Here is a 22,006-nt window from a genome sequence, read left to right on the forward strand (position 1 = left end):
GATATGTAGTGAGTGCTTTCATGTCCAAGCCGTGTTTTGCCGAAATTGCAAAAGGTATGGCCACGTATCAAGTGTGTGTCGAAGGAATGAAGAATCTGAGGATGTACGGCGTTGCAATTGTGCTGGAAATCACATTCCCAACTCCCCGGAGTGCCCGGTTAAGGGTAAAGGAGTTTGAACTGGCAAGGGTCAGTCAGGGCTGTACCGCAGGTCTCCTACAAGGAGGTACGCAAAATAGGAGCGAGTGAAACTGAAGATATGGCAGTGGATGCCCCGCAGCCTGAGGAGATTCAGTGTCGTTCGACAGTTGAGGTAAACTGACATGCTGATCGTGAAGATGGATTTTGTGACATTTATTGCACGTGATTAATTGTACTGCCTAAACCAACAAGAAGTCCACGAAGCTGGCCATAATTGTATTTACGGCTGAAAAGTTATTGGGTCTTCAGGACTTCACAGTCGAAACATCGCAAGGAATACTGTCCCAAAGACGCTCTTCCTTTTCAGGCCCCAGAGCCTATAGGGCTCGGAGTTGACCTTTGAATTTGAATGAAGAAGTACATTGATTTTTGCTTTTGTTTCTTTGTCTTTTGTTAGTTATTTGGGAACAATATTAGTATACATTTTTTTTTTAAATCTCGTATACTACCCTGTACAGTGGGTGACAGCTTACACCTCTAACATATGTTTGCGGACCGCCATAATAGCATAGAAGAAGAAGAGCAACTTAAACACTCCATGTTCAGTGAGCAAGTATTTTGACATGTGCTTCCTCTATCACTTTAACCACATGCTCTTACCTCACCATATTGCACATTCACAGCAAACAGATACGCCGCATTGACATCCCTTCCAGATACAGATACAGTAGACATCACACTGAGACTCTACATTCCCAGCCTAACAAGCAAGGAGAAGCGTCATTGGTTTGGCATCACACAACCAGGCTAGGCACTTTTATACAACAAACAGGTTATTGGCAGACACTTGACTGATGGTAAGTTTTCGTTTCAGTTTATGGAGAAAGTCTGATGCTCTTTGGAGAAGTAGTTGTTTTTTCATGGTGCTTTGTAGCCTATTCTATCTCTTATTGATCTTTGTTTCAATTACTGTAACCTATATGTATCTTATAACATTTATTGTGATCATCATAATGTGTTAATCTTAGAGTGACATGCGTCACTTAATTGTAATTAGTTCCATGTGCTTCCTTTGAGTGTAGGGTGGGGTTTTGAGTATAAATGCCCGGTGATCAAGCTTTTTGTGTTGACGTGACATGGCCGCAAGAACTATTTGAACAGTTTGCTACAACAGTGGCTGAAGGATCAGAAGGAGCGTGGAGATTTGGACATTTTTGGAAAGAGAGGAAGAAGGAAAAGGAGTAGAGGGAAGCTGTGTGGTGTGGAAGATTGGCGGTAAGTACCCCCAAAAAATGATGTACTCGGTAGCTCAGAAGTTTAACCTGACGAGAGTGAGGATGAATTACCTGCGGTGGCAGGTGCGGTGAAGACCGGAGTTCGAGCCTCATCCCGATGATGATAAAGATGCTTTTTGGCCCAGTGGGAGGGAGACTTTTTTTGAGAGAATGGATCCTTTCCTTCTGACTGATCCATATGTGGTATTAGGTTGGGTGATGAAGAGGGTGGGGACTGTTGACTCTGTGAAAGTAACTCGAAGTGGACTCGTGATGATTCTTTGTTTCTTCCCTCGAGAGGGAGCAGGCGCTCCGCATCAAGTGCCAAAAAATACGGACTTGCATTGCTCTCCGGAGCAGGGCTCAGTTGAAGGGAGTGATAACTGGGGTGGCGTTAAGGAGGATCAACTAATAATGGAGGATTCCCGGTGTCTGTGACACCCGCCTTTTCGTGTGAAGCAGACCTGGTGGAGAGGGTAGTAAAACAGAGCAGACACTGTCTGTCCTGTGTTTTGATGCCGAATCAAGCTGACAAGGTCAAGTTAGGATGTGTCAGCTATCCCATGAGAGCTTTTGTCCCAAATCCATTACGTTGTTTTAGGTGTCATGTTGCAGCAGTGTGTAAGAGGGATATTTCTAGATGTGAGAAGTGTGTAAGAGGGCACGAGACAAAGGAAGGTGTAGTATAAATGGAATAAGTGTGTTTTAACCCATGGTGCTGGACATCAGAAATGTCCGGTGAGAGAAAGGCAGTTTGAGGTTTGCCAAGATCAGAGTAGTACAGAAGGTGTCATATGCTGAGGCAGTGAAGAGAGTACTACTGCCCTTTTCCCTCCAGATCCTCTCACGGTCTTCCTGAGCATTCCTTCCTCAACTATGTACTTTTCAAAATTTTATTGAATCTAACTATTGGAGAGCTTGATGTTCGAGCGATAGCGCTGAAGATCATGTTTGACATGTGCAATATGTCTTATCATTTCCATGCTCCACCCCTGATGTGAAGAACCTGTGTTTTGTTAATGTTTAGTAGTATATACATTTATCCGAGGACCTCACCTTGTTAAACAAAGTGGCGTAGTGGCTACAACCTTCAACCTGTTACATTAGGCTAACTGGTTGTGTTCATCATTCATCTTTATGACCATACTGGGTTATTTTGTGGTGGCTGTCCGGTTGCTAAATTTATCTCACCATCGGTGATGTGTGTTAATCTCTGGAGTTTCCTCCACACGCAGCAATATGGAATGAACAGTTTCCCTTAAAGGACATTGCAACATCCCTATCCGTGAGGGGTGTGTCAACGCAGCACAGTGTTGTTGTCATCCTTGTGTGATTCACTGCCACTTATTCATTATGTCCGGATCAGTTTGTGTGTGTGTGTGGAGGTTGCATGAGCAAATCTTTCCATTATTTTCCATCCCATCTCATTTCCTGTGCCTAAGCACTCCTTCCTGACTTGACTGTTTCTACTGTCATGCTGCTCTCATTCGGTCTGGACAATCTAGTCAGACCGCATGATTATGAGTCAGTGTATTGTCTTGGCATGATGCATAGGACTATTCAAATCCACATGTGGAAAAACGCAGGTCTCTTTTCTATTGTGGAACCTGGGTCAGCAGGTCACATTGCAACAAACAGTTGATCCATTAATCAAACACCAGCCCGAGAGGCTTGTAGGAAGTCAACAAAAAGGCAGTGACTTTGTCAACTGCTACAGAATCAGCGTTCACAAAATATTATCAATACAACAGTGAATCTTCTGTGTGTCCTTGTACCTCCAGTCTGGTGTCTATCGCTATCAACAGATATGAGTATAATCCATAACTTTTAGCATCAAGTCTAGTGACCATCAATCCGCATCTTGAGTGTCACAAACAGAACACTGGAAATGGTGATTAACAGAAACTCCAAATATGCTAAACATTGTGTTGATCACTACAAACCAAATATGAACTTTAGTCATATTGCATTTCCCTATTACAATGTGTGGTAAAAGACACATCAGTGTTACGAGTCTCAAACTAGAAACTGAACTGACCTCCTTCCAATGTCCTAGATTCTGTCTATTATGTAGGGCAGGGATGGGCAACGGATGAGTTCGGTTTCTTTGTGGTCCCCCCCATCAAGATTGCCCATCCCTACTGTAGGGGATTCAGTGTGACGCAAACTTAGATTCGGTGTGACGCAAACTACTACTTCACCCTCTCTGCTGATTTGATGCTAGGGGAAATTGACAGGTCATCTTTGCCTGTCGGCATTGTTGTTTCGTCTCATTAACTTCCACTTAGAAGCTTTTCATGTTAAAGAAAATAAATGGAACAGTGAAAACCCCTCAGATCTTCCTTATAGTCTAATGGTTTACAGCTTTATTATGCTATGTATCGTGACATTGCAACACGGAAAGGCCACAAAAAACAGATGCGTCCGGTTTTCATGTGAAATCGAAAGAGAGCCTGTGACGTGACTTCCACTTTTGGACATCAACAAGGCGACTTCCAACTTAACTCCTGCTCCAAATCTACTGGATTGGTTGAACAGTGCAGAAGAGAACCTGCCTAAAATGTTTAAGTCAGGACCAGAAAGAGAAACGCCATTATTTTACGCCTGCTCCGTTAAGGTTACCGGAGGGGCAGCAGAAATGTGGGCAGCATTGTAGAAGCAACGATGATGGATAACTTAAGATAGTTCACTCAGGCCGTTTAGCACTGTACAAAATGATAAATTCTGGTCTACTTAACAGGGTGGCTCTCCCATTAAAAACGAATGTGATTAGTTCATTGACTTCCATTGAAAAACAGTGGGATGTCTCACTTCCTTTTCCATCTTTGGTAGAAGGTGATATTAGCTACAGCTGCCTAATTAGGTTCCTGATGCTGCTTACGAAAATCGTCAGATAGATCAATCTAGATTAAGTGAAGTCACATCAACTTGGGCCTGGCTCCTGTGGCCTTGCTGAAGCCAATTTAGCTTGTATTCCAGGAGATCCTCTAGGCAGAGATACTATACTGAACAAAATGTAAACACAACATCAAATCAAATGTATTTATATATAGCCCTTCGTACATCAGCTGACATCTCAAAGTGCTGTGCAGAAACCCAGCCTAGAACCCCAAACAGCAAGCAATGCAGGTGTAGAAGCACGGTGGCTAGGAAAAACTCCCTAGAAAGGCCAAAACGTAGGAAGAAACCTAGAGAGGAACCAGGCTATGTGGGGTGGCCAGTCCTCTTCTGGCTGTGCCGGGTGGAGATTATAACAGAACATGGCCAAGATATTCAAATGTCCATAAATGACCAGCATGGTCAAATAATAATAATCACAGGCAGAACAGTTGAAACTGGAGCAGCAGCACAGTCAGGTGGACTGGGGACAGCAAGGAGTCATCATGAGGCATGGTCCTAGGGCTCAGGTCCTCCGAGAGAGAGAAAGAAAGAGAGAAAGAGAGAATTAGAGAGAGCATACTTAAATTCACACAGGACACCGGATAGGACAGGAGAAGTACTCCAGATATAACAAACTGACCCTAGCCCCCCGACACAAACTACTGCAGCATAAATACTGGAGGCTGAGACAGGAGGGGTCAGGAGACACTGTGGCCCCATCCGAGGACACCCCTGGACAGGGCCAAATAGGACGGATATAACCCCACCCACTTTGCCAAAGCACAGCCCCCACACCACTAAAGGGTTATCTTCAACCACCAACTTACCATCCTGAGACAAGGCCGAGTATAGCCCACAAAGATCTCCGCCACGGCACAACCCAAGGGGGGGGCACCAACCCAGACAGGAAGATCACATCAGTGACTCAACCCACTCAAGTGGCGCACCCCTCCTAGGGACGGTATGAAAGAGCCCTAGTAAGCCAGTGACTCAGCCCCTGTAACAGGGTTAGAGGCAGAGAATCCCAGTGGAGAGAGGGGAACCGACCAGGCAAAGAAAGCAAGGGTGGTTCGTTGCTCCAGAGCCTTTCCGTTCACTTTCACACTCCTGGGCCAGACTACACTCAATCATATGACCCACTGAAGAGATGAGTCTTCAGTAAAGACTTAAAGGTTGAGACCGAGTTTGCGTCTCTCACATGGGTAGGCAGACCATTCCATAAAAATGGAGCTCTATAGGAGAAAGCCCTGCCTCCAGCTGTTTGCTTAGTCATTCTAGGTGATCAGAAACATGCAAAGTGTTGGGTTCATGAGATGAAATAAAAGATCCCACAAATTTTCTATATGCACAAAAAGCTTGTTTCTCAATGTTGTGCACAAATGTGTTTACATCCCACACCTGACAGGCGTGGCATATCAACAAGCTGAATAAACAGCATGATCATTACACAGGTGCACCTTGTGCTGGGGACAATAAAATAACACTCTTAATAAAGTAATGATGTACTTTGAGACATGAAGCTCAATCAATCCGAAAAATCTCAAGAACTTTGAAAGTTTCTTCAAGTGCAGTTGCAAAAACCATCAAGTGCTATGATGAAACTGCCTCTCATGAGGACCGCCACAGGAAAGGAAGAACCAGAGTTACCTCTGCTGCAAAGGATAAGTTCATTAGAGTTACCAGCCTCAGATTGCAGCCCAAATAAATGCTTTAAGTTCAAGTAACAGACACATCTCAACATTAACTGTTGAGAGGAGACTGCATGAATTAGGCCTTCATGGCCACAAACCACTACTAAAGGACACCAATAATAAGAATAAACTTGCTTGGGCCAAGAAACACAAACAATGGACATTGAACTGGTGGAAAACTGTCCTTTGGTCTGATGAGTCCAAATTTGAGATTATCGGTTCCAACCATCGTGTCTTTTTTGAGACGCAGAGTAGGTTGATCTCTGCATGTATGGTTCCCACCATGAAGCATGGAGGAGGAGGTGTGGGAGTGCTTTGTTGGGGACACTGTCAGTGATTTATTTAGAATTCAAGGCACACTTAACCAGCATGGCTACCACAGAATTCTGCAGAGATATGCCAGTCCCACTAAGCGCAAACCAGATGGGATATCATTCCCCCCCCCAACAGAACAATGACCCAAAACACACCTCCAGGCTGGGTAAGGGCTATTTGACCAAGGAGAGTGATGGAGTGCTGCATTGTGTAACTGCCTTAATTTTGCTGGACCCCAGGAAGAGTAGCTAATGCCTTAGCAGCAGCTAATGGGGTAGATCAGTTAAGAACAAATTCTTATTTACAATGAGGGCCTACCGGGGTACAGTGGGTTAACTGCCTAGTTCAGGAGCAGAACTACAGATTTTCTTTACCTTCTCCCATCTCGGGGATTCGATCCAGCAACCTTAACGGTTACTGGTCCAACACTCCAACCACTAGGCTACCTGCCGACCCCATCCATAATAAATACTAAAACATAAGCAAAGCAATATAGCTCAAGTTATTGGCCTCAAAGGGCACAAAAAATAAAGTTTTCCTGTTTTTGTAGCATATTGACATGTTCACCCTTCACACCGAACATCAATTTCACATCTCTTTTAATGAAAGCAAAAATTTGCACCTTGTACCTTTTTTTTATGAGCTTGTTTTAAAGTTGTTTATTGCAATATGACATAGATAAGACCAAATGGAAAGCAGTACAGTAGCTCATGTGAAGTGTTTTGGCAAAATATTCTAAAACTGTTTGTTGTTTTTTCTTGCAGATATGGAATATTCAAACACTTTCAACATTTTCCTATAATTGTCATTTACCATTGGCAACAATGAGTGGAGCACGTGACTCATGTGTTACTTTGTAGCACAGTGAGAATTGTTTCAAATTGGAAACGTCTCGGGAAGGTGTGACTTGTGCGCTACTTACTACCGTGTACAGAATGGGTCAAACGCGTTCTGGTCTCTCGTACTGGAAACCAACTGAGACAGCCAAACGACTCCCTATCTGCAGATTTACCAGCGTGGAGCGAAGGGGTGACCGGTTTTACAGGAATCTGATGAAAACGAAGCAGTTGCCTTCGCCAGGCACAGGTCAACAGGAGGTAGGGCTTGTAATAGGATCTGGAGATTCGGAAACCCTTCGTGGTCACGGGCGAGGAAAGTTGTTTAAAGGCCAGACAGAGTCGGAGGTAGTGGACTACACCACCCCGGTCGCCGAATACCCATCTCGAATTCATTATGAAAATATTCAGGCTCTCGACAGTGACGCTGTGAGCAAGGGAGCGGCCGACTCTTCCTTCGATGCGAAAGGCTTGGATACGCTGGCCAGAGGATTCGAAAGAACCCGCTGCGTGGTTACGCAGCGCAACAGCCCAGAGACAACTGGGGAGGATCATGTCTGGAATGCCCCGGCTTGGGCCATGGAAAACAAGCCATTCGGATTTGATAAACAGGATGGGGTTGCCTCCGAGGTCATGGCGATATCGGGGGCTGTACCACCGGATGGTTCAGTCCATTGGCGCATATCTGGAGAGGATAATTTAAAACTGACCCTGGCATCACTGAGCTTGCGTTTAGACGAGCCTCTGACAAGTGGCGTATCAGAACCGATCGGGTATGATATACCACACACAGAGTTAGAAATGACCAAATCGAACTTTCTCGCTGCTTCTTGTGAGCCCGAAGCTGTCAGGAAAAATGAACAAAGCGGTTGTCCGGTTGAGTCGGGGAACCAGGAGGACCCCTCGATTAACTCTCCAAAACAGCCACACGGACAGGTCCAAAGTCCACTAGGTAGCCAACGTTTCCCTGGTACTATCCCGAAGCTTATTATAACCAGAGATCCAAGCCCCAGTCGGACTCAGGAAACACTAGACCCAAGGACCATGGAACTCGGAGTCGGTGGATCATCCCTGGATCCAAACGCCGACGATGAGTCCCCCTGCTCGGACAGTGGCTGTGGAGGCTCCCCGGCGCTGATGCGCTTTCGCCGAAAGCTCTCCAACTCGTCCTCCGCCGGCTGCGTATCCTCCGCCTCGTCGTTTGAGGAGTCCGAGGATGACTTCACCGGCAGCGACATCGAGTCCAGCCTGTCCCCAGTCATTTGCAACATGCTGGGCAGTCCAGACGAAGGAATGGGGGTGAGTGTGCCATCCTTAATTTGTTTGTGCATAAAATCTGGTGGTGTGCTGACTAGAGGTTTATCTTCTGTATGAAGTTGCATAACAAAAACACCCATTAGTATTATGTTAAACTCTTTGGCTATAATCGATCCTAAATGTTGGCCAGAAGTGCCATGGATGGGCACATACTTAAACACAGCCCTATTGTTTACTTTCTGTACACGAATAAATCAAGAGCATAGCACCTATATAAACTCCCAGTAATTGATTGGGTAAACCACCAACATTTCAGCATTGCTGTTCCCCCTTCAGGGTAAAATGTTGTTGGTTTACCCAATCCGTTTTTATATAAACACTATGTATTTTTTTACAGCTTGCAGTTTATATGGTGTTAGTGAGCACCTCTACACAAAATAATTTCTCTGGGTGTACACCAGCGCATGCTTTTTGTTAGACTACTTTCTGTACACACACTTCCATGGTACATTTGTAGCCTACTGTATGCACTCATGCTATTGATATAAGGCATAGTCTTTTTCCATTTATGCAGAGGAGATGCACTATGATTTGAAATGATGCCCTAATGAGCAGACATTCACTGATGATGCATGTTCCAGAACCACAACTCCATTGTTGACTTACAGATTGCATGTCAATCATACACACACACACACAATACTCTATGTCAGATCAACTCCTAGATCACATATCTGAAACTCAAATGTCTCACACACACAAAGCCACCAAGCCCCTGTGCTCCTACCACAGGGTGTGTGGTGCATATTTAGCCTGAAGGGTTTGGAGCACAATTGTATTTACACATAGATCAGTTGGGTGTAAACAATATGGTGGAAATCAGCTGAGCGAGGTGAACCTGTGGTGTCGCTTACATAATACACCTAAGCCAATAAATAGGTTCACCAATGAAGTCCCTTTCACTCCTAAGTGGCCCTTTACCCATGACTCCCACCACTATGACCCTTAGCTGAGATTGTCACTAATGAGCTCGTCTTGATAAACACGGGGTCATTTGCTGAACCCCAAGATGTTCTTGTTTTGACCCGTGTACGAATCAGCTTTTTACAGTGGTATGTTTCCCTCCCCAGTCAGAGGCCTTTGATGCGCCCTGACCAGAAATGCTTGGAATGACATGAGCTCAAAAACAGGATGTCTTTCCTAGAAATGGACCAAATGAAATGCGGGCAAGCTCTCTCCCTGAACAAGAATGGTGTGAATCCCTGGAAGTCACCACTGTGTGAGAATCCTAGAATGTATACATGTTACATTTCACCAACACACATACTTTCTCTCTCCCTGTTACTTTCTCTCTCTCGGAGTGCATAGTTGTTGTAATCGACGTGTTTTATGAGAGAAACTACTTCAGGAGAACATGTGTTCAGCCTTCATTTCTTCATGTCTCTGAAAGGGAGATGGTCTTCCAAAAAAACACATAATGACTGACCTATTTAGATGACATTGCTGTGAGTGACTCACTCTCACATTGTGTGTGCTCCAGTGGGTTTCTATACTGTGTGTGTGTGTGAGTCAATGTGTGGAGAGAGTGAGCCTTAAAAATAATGTACCCAATCATCCTGAATTCCGATACTTAGCCATAGCTCTCTTTCTACCTACTTTGTCGCTCTCTTTTCCTCCCTCATTTGCTTTCTCTAATTTGCTTTATCTTCTGTGAGTCCAGATATTTCCATATCTGTGTGTGTGTGTGTGTGTGTGTGTGTGTGTGTGTGTGTGTGTGTGTGTGTGTGTGTGTGTGTGTGTGTGTGTGTGTGTGTGTGTGTGTGTGTGTGTGTGTGTGTGTCATTTTTAATGTATGAATATAGTCAGCAGTTCCCATGTTACAGATCCCTCCCACACTACTGTTATGATTGAATATCTGGAACATAGTGAGTGTACTGGATGTCCATTTTGGATCTAGCTGGTGTGATACGGCAGCACTGAGGCGAGTGTTGGTTGTGATCGTATTAGGGCTTTGGTTGTTATTGGCTATTAGTACACTTTCAAAGTGTGGCCAAACCAGTTGTTACACTTTGCTCAATGACGTACATTGTAGATACTTGCCTGCTCACACTGCATATTTAGAGTTGAAGGCACACTCACTCAGGCACTACACACTCTGATGCCATCTCAGAGTGTCATGGAAAATTGGTCTGCAGGCAGTTGTGTTGCTAGGCGACATCATTGCCATATATGGTGCTGTTTCTCTTTTTTCTTTTTTTTTCTTCTCTGGTCTGTATTTTGACTGTAACTTCTTAAATATTACACATTACTTTTGACATATTTTCAGTCTCTTTCTGCCTGCATCATCCCTTCATTTCTCTGACAATACACCCACCCCCCCACCCATTTAGCCTTGCAGCACAGCACAAGGTTTTCCCCTGATGCACAGGCAGTGGAACAGAAGGCAGAGGAAAATATAAATAAGTGGAGGAGGATAAAGTACCCTCCCTACACACACTCTACAATATATCCCACAACACACGTACAGCACATACTCCACATACACACACACACACAAGAACAACTCGTTGATAATCTCACATTATGCAAGTCACGATGGCAAAGTTGCCACACTCGAACATGCATGCACACACACACACACCCACACACACACAAACACTCTTACACGTACTTGTAAGTGTCCAAACAAGCATTAAAACACACATTTGTGTCAGACTTTGTTTTGTTGTGTGTGTTAACTGGGCTGTGGTTGAGCTGTGCTGCTCATGCCACCCAGAGCAGAATGAAGGGGATGTGGTTTACATGTAAACGAGGCCTGGAAAAAGAGCAGCATCACACCTAAGAGTAAGATGTCCTTTTACTCAACTTTTTACTGTGGATAAACGATATCCCAAGATTTACTTAACAAAAGGCACATCTCAATAGCTGGTCCAAGTCAGTTATGCCATGGCACAAGTGGAGAGAGAGGCTTTTCTCTTTTGTTCTCTAATGCTTCTCCGTTGTTCCTCAAGCAAGGGGGAAGGCCGCGACATCACAGATTCCCATCAGACCAACTCCTTCAATGCCCTACTCCTTGAAGTTTGCAGCGGTCTACCAAACATATGCTGAAGATATATTATTTGACCCTTTTAGTGTGGGATATTGCTTTTCAACAGTTTTTTTTATAATTATTTTTTTTATAAAAAAAATCGCTGGAGGATATCTTTTAAAGACTACAGCAGTGACACGCTGGTGTTGTGAGCAGTAAAACAGGGCGTACCCCCTTAATAAATCAAAAGCTATTTACAATAGCCACATGCCTGTGTTTTTCTCTCTCTCTTTCTCTCTGGGCTTATATGTCTGAGGAGTTTCTCTGAGGGACAAAGAGAAACAGGACTGTGGGGGAAGGTTTTAGAGGGAGCCATAGGGGAGTACTCTAGTGGATTTAAATAGTCTTTATTTAGTCAGGATAGCCCACTCTGTAACAAATGCTACTGTTTTCCAAGGAGTCCTGGGTTCCACAGAATCATTTTTTTTAAAGAAAGCGAGCAAAAGTGAGGTTAGTGCTTAGGGGTATTTAGAAATGTTTTCCTCTGAATATCCAATCTAGTAATTCACTTTGGCTCCAGCATGATGACTCCCATAAAACAGAATTGGCTACGTTAGGTCGAAGTCTTTTGCATCATACTCACACTTGAAAGCTGTCTTTGCCCCACAATTTTTTATTTTTTCTGTCTGTCCTAAAATGTTTTGATATTTTGAAATCCTTTAATTTTCAGTTAACAGAGGGGGGTAAAAATGCTGTCTGCTGGTTAAGGTATTTATTTTAGGGACATTGTCTGGGAGAGCCATTGTCTACACGCTATACTACTGGGGGAAGGGGGGGGGGCTAGAGCTACCTCCGGAGCTAGTGTGGGAGACATCTCTCATAGAGAGATCTTGAATCGCTCTGTCTCTCTACACTACAGAAGTACATTTTGTGGGACTAGAGTGTGTCATCAAAGTAGTGCAGAGTAAAGAGGCCCTTTCTCTCTGGGTATTACAGACGTGCCTGTCACTGGGGACCCTGTCTTTCTGAGGACACTGGCCCAGGACGGGCTGATTGGGGGGATTAGAGAGAGACTGCTACTGACTACTATAAACATCTTTCTGATATCAGAAAGACAGTTGGTGTGGTGGGGAAAGAAACATGGAGAGGGGAAAATTGATAAAGGGGGAGACAGAGGTCACCAAACTTTGGGAGAGGGGAAAATGTAGCGCCGAGTGACGGATTAGTGTGAGGGAGAGTGACGAGTTGACGAGCGAGCACGAGACCTGGGAGGGAGAAGTAACACCAGGTAGGGAGACGGTGAGACTGTAAGAGAGGAGTGACAAAATGCTGCATAGAGGCCAGAGATCAGTTGGTGTTAAAGAGAAGGCAGAGAGGGGGGAGGGCTCAGTAGGAAAGGGATTATAATGTAACCTCACACGAGAGGGGATGTTAACCAGACGACACAAGTTAACTAAGCCAGGCAATTGCATTGGTTGACTGCTAATGCTGCAGGGCTAACTGAGGGACAGATGGCCTCTGTAGCATTGAGCTGCAGCCCTTCTAACAGTCATGGGTAGGGATAAATGCTCATGCTAGGCTAACGGGGACATACAGAGAGGGGCAAGGCTAAATGCTAACCCCTCTAGGCTAACTGAGGGATAGTCCGATGGAGCGCCGGATGCTCGTGGCGGTCTCGTTTGGAGAACCTGTACTGATGGCGCGGAGTGTGTGGGACTGGCTACACTCTCACCTCCCCTCTGTGTCTGTGTGTGCCTGTGTCAGTGCCGGTCTGCTGCTCCACTACTGCTCAGTCTGCCAGGTAAGAGATGAGACAAACCGATTAGACATACTAGATTAGATACACTGTTGGGAAGAGTTGAGATTGGAGCTGGATGCCAACAGGTGAGGACAGGTTTACATAAAAAATATTGTATTTTATTTTACCTTTATTTAACCAGGCAAGTCGGTTAAGAACAAATTCTTATTTTCAATGACGGCCTAGGAACAGCGGGTTAACTGCCTGTTCAGGGGCAGAACGACAGATTTGTACCTTGTCAGCTCGGGGGTTTGAACTTGCAACCTTCCGGTTACTAGTCCAACGCTCTAACCACAAGGCTACCCTGCCGCCCCAATATAAACTGTGTGGTGCGAGCCCTGAATGATTGGCTGAAAGCTGTGGTATATCAGCTCGTATACCTCTGGTATGACACAATTGTATTTTTACTCTTCTAATTACATTGGTAACCAGTCTATAATAGCAATAAGGCACCTTGGGGGTTTGGGGTATATGCCATCTGCATTACGCCATGCCTATTGGCTGTATACCACACGCCCTCGGGCTTTATTGCTTAAGTATAGTATAGCGAGGAGTTGAAGTCCGATAACAATAGTCTTCTAGTCATGGATATAATAACCTTTGGTGTGGACAGGTGAAGACTGTCCTTGTGGGCTGGAATGTAGGGACACATTGAACGTTGCAGATAGAAATGCCACAAATAGAGCCGACGTGATTCCTTATTGTACTAGTCAGAGAGGCATGTTTGTTCTACATAGCGCATTGCTAACTGAACATTCCAAAACGTTGCGTCCTGCTGAACGCGCCCCTGGTGTACATCCAGTATGTAAGGCTGTGTTTCTCTCTCTAGGATTAGGTACGAGGTGGGCAGGTACACAGTATCTCCTCTCTCTGTGCTGATCCACATAGGCATGTGTGGAAGTGCTGCTACAAACCCTGTCCTCTCCAGTTGAGGCAGGTCTGGGCAGGTGTTGGTTTCTGTCTGTAGAAGGATTATCTAGCTGCTTTGGCATTAGCTAGTATGGACAGGTAGAAGGAGAGTTGTCTTTGTGTGTCTGTAGGCTGGGTCAGGTGTGTATTGGGTCCATTAAAGTTCAACACACAATTTGATGATTGTATCTTTATTTGAGCAGGTTTAACACCTAGGATCTGTCTTTATTATGAAAAGCTGTTTTTGTCGTGGGTGTTTTAGTAAGGTTCTCTGAGTTGACGTTTGCTTTGTCTCTATCTGGGCTAAGGCGGTGGTAAGCCAGGGAGATTTATGATGACGGCTGCTGTCAGAATAGACACTAGGGCTGTAGGTCAGTAGGGTCACAAGACCTTTAGTTCTTGACCTTGTGGTCAGAACAGAGCTTTTGTGTTCCTCTTGCGGACAACACTGACGTCCAGAATGTCACTACTGATAATGTGTGTGTGTGTGTTTCATGGCTGCTGTCAAGACTGGCTGGAGTCAAGACACATTCCAAGAACGTAGTGTAGAATGAAGGGAAGAAAAGACTGGGCTAAGGATGGAGGGAGGCGGCAGAGGGACAGAGCTCTGCTGTTTTGTAGTGGAGGAGCAGGAGGAAAATAGAGCGGGATTAGGATAACAACAGAGCTCTGCTGTTATATAGTGGAGGAGCAGGAGGAAAATAGAGCGGGATTAGGATAACAACAGAGCTCTGCTGTTTTGTAGTGGAGGAGCAGGAGGAAAATAGAGCGGGATTAGGATAACAACAGAGCCCTGCTGTTATGTAGTGGAGGAGCAGGAGGAAAATAGAGCGGGATTAGGATAACAACAGAGCTCTGCTGTTTTGTAGTGGAGGAGCAGGAGGAAAATAGAGCGGGATTAGGATAACAACAGAGCCCTGCTGTTATGTAGTGGAGGAGCAGGAGGAAAATAGAGCGGATTAGGATAACAACAGAGCCCTGCTGTTATGTAGTGGAGGAGCAGGAGGAAAATAGAGCTGGATTAGGATAACAACAGAGCCCTGCTGTTATGTAGTGGAGGAGCAGGAGGAAAATAGAGCAGGATTAGGATAACAACAGAGCCCTGCTGTTATGTAGTGGAGGAGCAGGAGGAAAATAGAGCTGGATTAGGATAACAACAGAGCCCTGCTGTTATGTAGTGGAGGAGCAGGAGGAAAATAGAGCGGGATTAGGATCACAATAGCGGGAAGCAGTGAGTGAAGGCAGGAGAAAGGGAGTAATACTTTGAGGAAGGGAAAAGGAGAAGTAAAAAGAGAAGGAAGGGAAGATTCTTCTCTCCGGGGTCATTCGGGTCAGGTAATAATGGAGGTGGGAGGAGGCGGTGAAATTGAATAGAGGGAACTGAGTTACATGCCCCCCCGGGCCATTCATTAAACTGTCTGGCCTGAACTGCTGGAGAGAGAGCGAGTGGGAGATAAACGAGTGGATGAGACAGGAGTAAAAGAGCCATTTAGGGGGGGTATAGCCCTGCTTTGACGACCCGTACCTCTCCGGACCCCCTGTAGTGACAGCCAGCACCCAATGCTCAGCTCCGAGAGGGACAGAGGGAAAGAATGATAAAGTGGTTGATTTAGCTGGATTCCCCCTGCAGATTAGTGCTGTGCCACCGTGGAGCTAGCTCATCGTTCACCTGTCACATTGATCTCTGCCTCTTTGCACTTTTCCTTCTGGGCTTTGTCTTCATTTTGCAATGTTTTCAGTCTGGCAGGTATGTGTGTGGATGACTGTACACTTTTGTGTGTTTCTGCTCTGAGGTCAGGGTTATGTTTGGGTTAAGCTGGTAAAGAGCTTTTAGAGCTCGGAAGTCTCTGTTGACATTGACCCGCGACTCAAACTACTAGCCTGCGCTGTCTCTGTTCTTCACCGTGTATTCAGCACATCTTCAGGGGCCGTATCCACAAAGCGTCTCCGATTTTAATAATTAATACGATTATATGGACAGATCCTAGATCAGCACTGCTGCTCAGATATTTAATGAACACGGCCTCTGGCCTGTGTTTCTCCTCTTCCCTCGCTCTGTATTCAGCACAACTTTTCAGCAGTCCAGTGTAAAGAATGCGTGGGTGCGGAGGAGGCAGACAGACAAACATTGGCTGGGGTTGGTTGGTTGGTTGTACTGGGCTGGAGTGTAGTGGGGCATGCGTTCTTTAGCAGTCTGAGGGTTGTAAATGATCATAAATATGGGTTTATGACGCCCTGTCCTTCCACTCAATTACCTCTGATGAACTCTGCCTCCCATCTTCTTTCTCTTCTCTTTTCCTCAAACGTTTTGTCTATGCCCTACCTTTGCTCTCTCCTTGTCTCTCTGTCCCCATCTCTCTCTGTCTCCTTCCAGTGATTTCCCACACAGTATCATTTCCTAATCAGTGGTGTGTGTGTGCAATCGATGCTGTGTGTTCTCCTCTCTGCTTGCTTGCGTCAAACTCTCTTGCATAGTGACCTTGCTATGTTTTTCCAATAAAGATAAACTAACTACACACACACACACATCCGCAGACTCACTCACTTACTCAATCAAACTCGCACATAGTGTTCCTGTGTAGGCCAGGAACGTTATATTTTTGTTACAGCGGAACCAGTGTGACGTTTCTGGTCAATGTTTTTGAATGGGGGGGGGGGGGGGGGGGGCTGTGAAAAATGTTGTGTACCTGGCCTTGGCTCACGTGAGCTGGGACCTCACTCTGTGCCTCCGGTCGAGTGTGAGTGTATGTGTGTGTCTGTCCTTTTAGTTCAACCTCAAATGGTCTTATGACCCACTGATAAGCGACGCTACAATTCTATCCAGTTTACTGCTGTGGCCAAGTAAGAATGAGTCGGGATGACCATATGTAAACCACTAGTTTAGCTGACTGATGGTGTGTAACCCATTTTGTTGCTTCTCTCCTTCCCAGACCAAGCAATGGCAGAAGCTGAAAACTATGGTGCACTGGTCTCCGTTCGTGTCCTTGAACAAGCGTTATCCCTGGGTGCAGCTCGCCGGGCATGCAGGTATACACCACTCCCTTTCACACTCTGTCTCTCTAGGGCTCTAGCTCTCTCTCTCTCTCTTTCTCTCTCTCTCTGTCTCTCTAGTGCTCTAGCTCGCTTTTTCCCTCTAGTGCTCTAGCTCTCTCTAGTGCTCTAGCTTTTTTTCTCTAGTGCTCTAGCTCTTTCTTTCTCTCCTCTCTAGCTCTCTCTCTTTCTCTAGCTCTCTCTCTTTCTCTAGCTCTCTCTTTCTCTAGCTCTCTCTCTTTCTCTAGCTCTCTCTTTCTCTAGCTCTCTAGCGCTCTCTCGCTCTCTAGCGCTCTCTCCTTCTCTAGCTCTCTCTCGCTCTCTAGCGCTCTCTCTCTCTCTAGCTCTCTCGCGTTCTAGCTCTCTCGCGCTCTAGCTCTCTCTCTTTCTCTAGCTTTCTCTAACTCTCTTTTCCTCTGTTACTCACTTGTCCCCTCCCTCTGTCTCGTAGGTAACTTCCAGGCGGGGGAGTATGGGCGTTTGTTGAAGCGCTACTGTGAGTGTGAGCAGCTGTGCCTGTCGAAGCTGATGGGGGACATTCTGCGGCCCTATGTCCCTGGCTACTACGGCGTGGTTCAGAGGGACGAACAGGACTACAACCTAATGGACGACCTCCTGGCTGACTTTGACTCTCCCTCCATCATGGATTGCAAGATGGGCAGCAGGTGAGGCTCTCCATGACCAATGCTGGAGAGGAGATGACTATTGTTGGATAACTCCGCTGTTAGATGATGAACTGGCTCACTAACCCGGTCTTCCCTGTCCTATCAGGACTTACCTGGCAGAGGAGCTACTGAAGGCCAGGGAGCGTCCACGGCTCCGCAGGGACATGTATGAGAAGATGGTGGCCGTGGACCCTGGGGCCCCTACGGATCAGGAGAGGGCCCAACAAGGCATCCTGAAGCCCAGATACATGCAGTGGAGAGAGACCCTCAGCTCCACTGCCACCCTGGGCTTCCGCATCGAGGGCATCAAGGTCAGGGGGCCCACTGGGTTCAACTCGGGGTCTAAATGAGGGGATTGAGAAATGATTTTTAGTGTTTCAAACTTATGGGCAAAATAAATTAACAATGAGACAAGGAAATGGGTGTGATGGGTCAGCACTCAAAAAGATGTCACATAAAGCTTACTTCATTAAAAAAACGAATAATAGTTTCACTTCATCAATAATTACTTTTGTGTATTTTGTTATCTGCAGAGAGCGGATGGGACGTGCAACACAAACTTTAAGAAACCAAACACCGGGAGCAGGTCATGCAGGCCCTGGGAGATTTTGTTGATGGGAACATTCAGATCCTGGTATGCGTTTCTAGAGGGACATTTAGTCGGGTGGTACATAAGAGAACTTGAGTTCTTGGGGGACCTACTCAGTCCCTTCAGATTGACTGTCTATTTGACTGTTTGTCTCCCGTTCTCTCTCTGGTAGAAAGTCTACCTGCAACGTCTGGAGGAGCTGCGATCTGTGCTGGAGAAGTCACAGTTCTTCAGAACACATGAGGTAACCCACACAAACTCACTCACATCCTATACTACTTCCCACTTCTCTGTACCCATAGTACTCTGCTTTACTTGAAGACGATATTTATAGTAAAGTTTGGCATGAGTACTTTCCCTCAACAAACTTGTTTGCTGGATTATGATTAAATGTGATTGATATGAACATGATTCAAATTCCTTATTAAACCTGCAATATGTTACTTTTTGGGCTGCTGGACCAAATTGAAATAGAAATAGTTATAGATCTGTCATCCTCATTGAAAGCAAGTAGATCGGTAGATCTGTTCTATGTGCTCTATTTCGATGCGTCCCATTCTTAAATTTCGTTTTTTACTTTCAGTTTTGTACACCAGCTTAAAATACAATATTTTTTTGGCAATAGACAATATATTTCAGTGGTTTAGATGCTACAATGATTCTCTACACTATACATGCTTGTTTTGTCTCACAAACTGAAATGAATTAAGGGAAAGGCAGATACCTAGTTAGTTGTACAACTGAATGCATTCAATGTGTCTTCCAAATTAAGCGAACTATTAGAATTTTAGTAACCAGGACATGGCGGAGCGATTTCTGCGTAGTGCAGCTTTAAATCACAAACAAACACTCTCACTGACAGACTGAACTCAAATGTCCTGTTTTCTCCCAGGTGGTGGGCAGCTCCCTGCTGTTTGTGCACGATGCGTCAGGCCAGGCCCGTGTGTGGATGATAGACTTTGGGAAAACGGTGCCCCTGCCTGCCCCCCTCACCTTGGACCACCGGACCCCCTGGATCGAGGGCAACTGTGAGGATGGCTACCTGTGGGGTCTGGACAACCTCATAGACATTCTCAGTACCATGCTCCCCCCCAGCCGCTGAGAAAGAGCGGGCCGTGTGAGAGAGCACAAAGGGATGGCCTGGAAGAAAGAGAGGAGGAGGATGGAGAGAACACTCATCCTAGTTACAGATGGAGAATGAAAGTGGGAAAGAACAAATGGAACGGGTTACCCAAACTAGATGTGAGACTGGTGAGATGGAGGGGAAAGGAAAGAAGGATGACATTGAAAGAGGCAAACGGAGGAACGCACAGAACATGGTGGACGCTCTTTAGCCAGTGAGGAAACCTCATCAACCGTCATCCCTCATCAACCTCTCTCATTATTATAAGAGCTATGACGTCAACTATCACAGCAGCACGCACACGCGGACACACACACGGACACACTACTGTTCCTTCATATTATCACGAGTATGATGATAATGTACTGAACCTTTCCAATGGGATATATCCTCCTCAAGTGACCAATGGAGAACATTTTTATTTTCATTATGGACCGCTTGACTTTATGCTTTAAAAAAAAACTATTTTATATATTTGTCAACACTATAAACACTGGAAAAAAAGCGGTATATGTAAACTTTATCTGGTACTTCGCCTTTTAATGTAAATACAGTTTTATTTCATCTGTTTCCCTTCACGAGTAGCCTCTTTATACTTTGTACTTTTTCTGTGCCTAGATTTTGTGATTGGAGGCAGATATTTTTTTTTATATATCATTCCAAAGTTTGCTGGAGAGTTGACCCAAAGTCTGTAACAATTTGTTTTTTGTAAGTTGGATTGACACCTGGTGAAAACTGGAGGCTGTTGATTGGCTCTGTCTGACCCCGTGTGGTGTCTGTTTTGGCAGAGTTGACCCAGCAGATAAACTAACAGTGGTTCCCAACCAGGGTTACTAGGACCCCTGGGGGTACTTGGTCGATCCACAGGGGGGGTACTTGAGAATATTTAATGAGACCATAGGCTTACTGGTAAAAAGTACATGAGGGGGTACTCTGGGCAGAGCAAAATTCAGCTGTTGCTATAGTAACCACACATGATTGGGAACCACTGGACTAATGGATCTTATTAATGTTTTTTTCTTTATTTTCTCTCCTAGTGGGCACATGACTTGGTGGTCATGGCTAACTAGACTGTATTGCACAAATGGGTTCCTCACAAAAGCCATTGAACAAAGCTAGCCCTGCCTCTGTCTCTGAATATGGATTCACTCTGGTGTCCAAGGTTCTTATAAGCAAACCATTTTCTGGTGAATGGAAGTTGATCAATCTGCAGAGTTGTGACCATTTTATTCCTTCAGTTCGGTTCATACATTTTTCTGGAATGGGCAACGATTGGCCTGACAACTGAAATGACTATTTGAACAAGTCACCAGAAACTGGAATGAATGACCTACTGTTTGTTATGACATGTTCATCCACACGTCAGACTTGTCACTGGATTTGTAGATCTGCCAGCCAACATTCCCATCCAAGTCTTCCTACATAGACAACACTGTTTGTGTATTTGTGGTGTGTGTGTGTGTGTAGATTTCTATGTCTAGAAAATGGAGGTGCTCTGTGTGTGACTGTCAGCATTGACATCATGGAATTATGTTTCTTCTGTTGACATCTCACACCATAAAAACACATTCTGGAACAATATATTGTTTACAAAGTATTATATCTTACGTACCATGTATCCTCTTCTTCATCTTAACCTGATAGTTACTGGCTTTCTGACTGTTTGGGTTGTTTGTGTGTGGCTGAGCGCTGGACTGTAATAGGGTTGGGAAAGCCTAAGATGTTATATAGTTTGGATAAGCCTTTCCTCTGTGCTGTACTTCAGGAGACAGTGCATTGCAAGAGCACAAATACGAATGTTCAGAGGATTGAGACTGGTCCCTGCTCTCTGTCTAGAATACCATTAATTGCAATAAACTGGAACTAAGAGCTCAAGTCTTTCTAATCTGAAACCCTGTGTCGTCTCATTCAATACCAAACATCAGAAGTATGAATCATATTGATAAATGTTTTTACACTCCCCTACAAAAGTTTGGACACATCGACTCATTCGAGTGTTTATTTATTTTTTACATTGTAGACTAATAGTGACGACATCAAAACTATGAAATAACACGTGGATTCATGTAGTAGCCAAAAAAGTGTTAAATCAAAATCTATTTTAGATTCTTCAAAGTAGCCACCCTTTGCCTTGATAGCTTTGCACACTCTTGGCATTCTCTCAACCAGCTTCATGAGGTAGTCACCTGGAATGCATTTCCATTACAGGTGTGCCTTAAGTCAATTTGTGGAATTTCTTTCCTTAATGCGTTGAGCCAATCAGTTGTGCTGTGACAAGGTAGGGGTGGTATACAAAATATGGTATTTTACCAAATAGGGCTAAGTCCATATTATGACAAGAACAGCTCAAATAAGCAAAGAGAAGCAGTCCATTACTTTAAGACATGATGCTCAGTCAATCCAGAAAGTTTCTACAAGAGCAGTCGCAAAAACAATCAGCGCTGTGATGAAAATGGCTCTCACGAGGACCG

The 22,006-nt window shown here is 44.9% G+C and overlaps 1 pseudogene; it reads left to right on the top strand.

The window, feature by feature from the left end:
* The first annotated feature begins 855 nt into the window (after positions 1 to 855).
* LOC124005092 lies at positions 856 to 21,427 on the top strand (annotated as a pseudogene).
* The last annotated feature ends 579 nt before the right edge of the window (positions 21,428 to 22,006 follow it).

The sequence above is a fragment of the Oncorhynchus gorbuscha genome, linkage group LG19, assembly GCF_021184085.1.
Source record: "Oncorhynchus gorbuscha isolate QuinsamMale2020 ecotype Even-year linkage group LG19, OgorEven_v1.0, whole genome shotgun sequence".
Classification (NCBI taxonomy): Eukaryota; Metazoa; Chordata; class Actinopteri; order Salmoniformes; family Salmonidae; genus Oncorhynchus; species Oncorhynchus gorbuscha.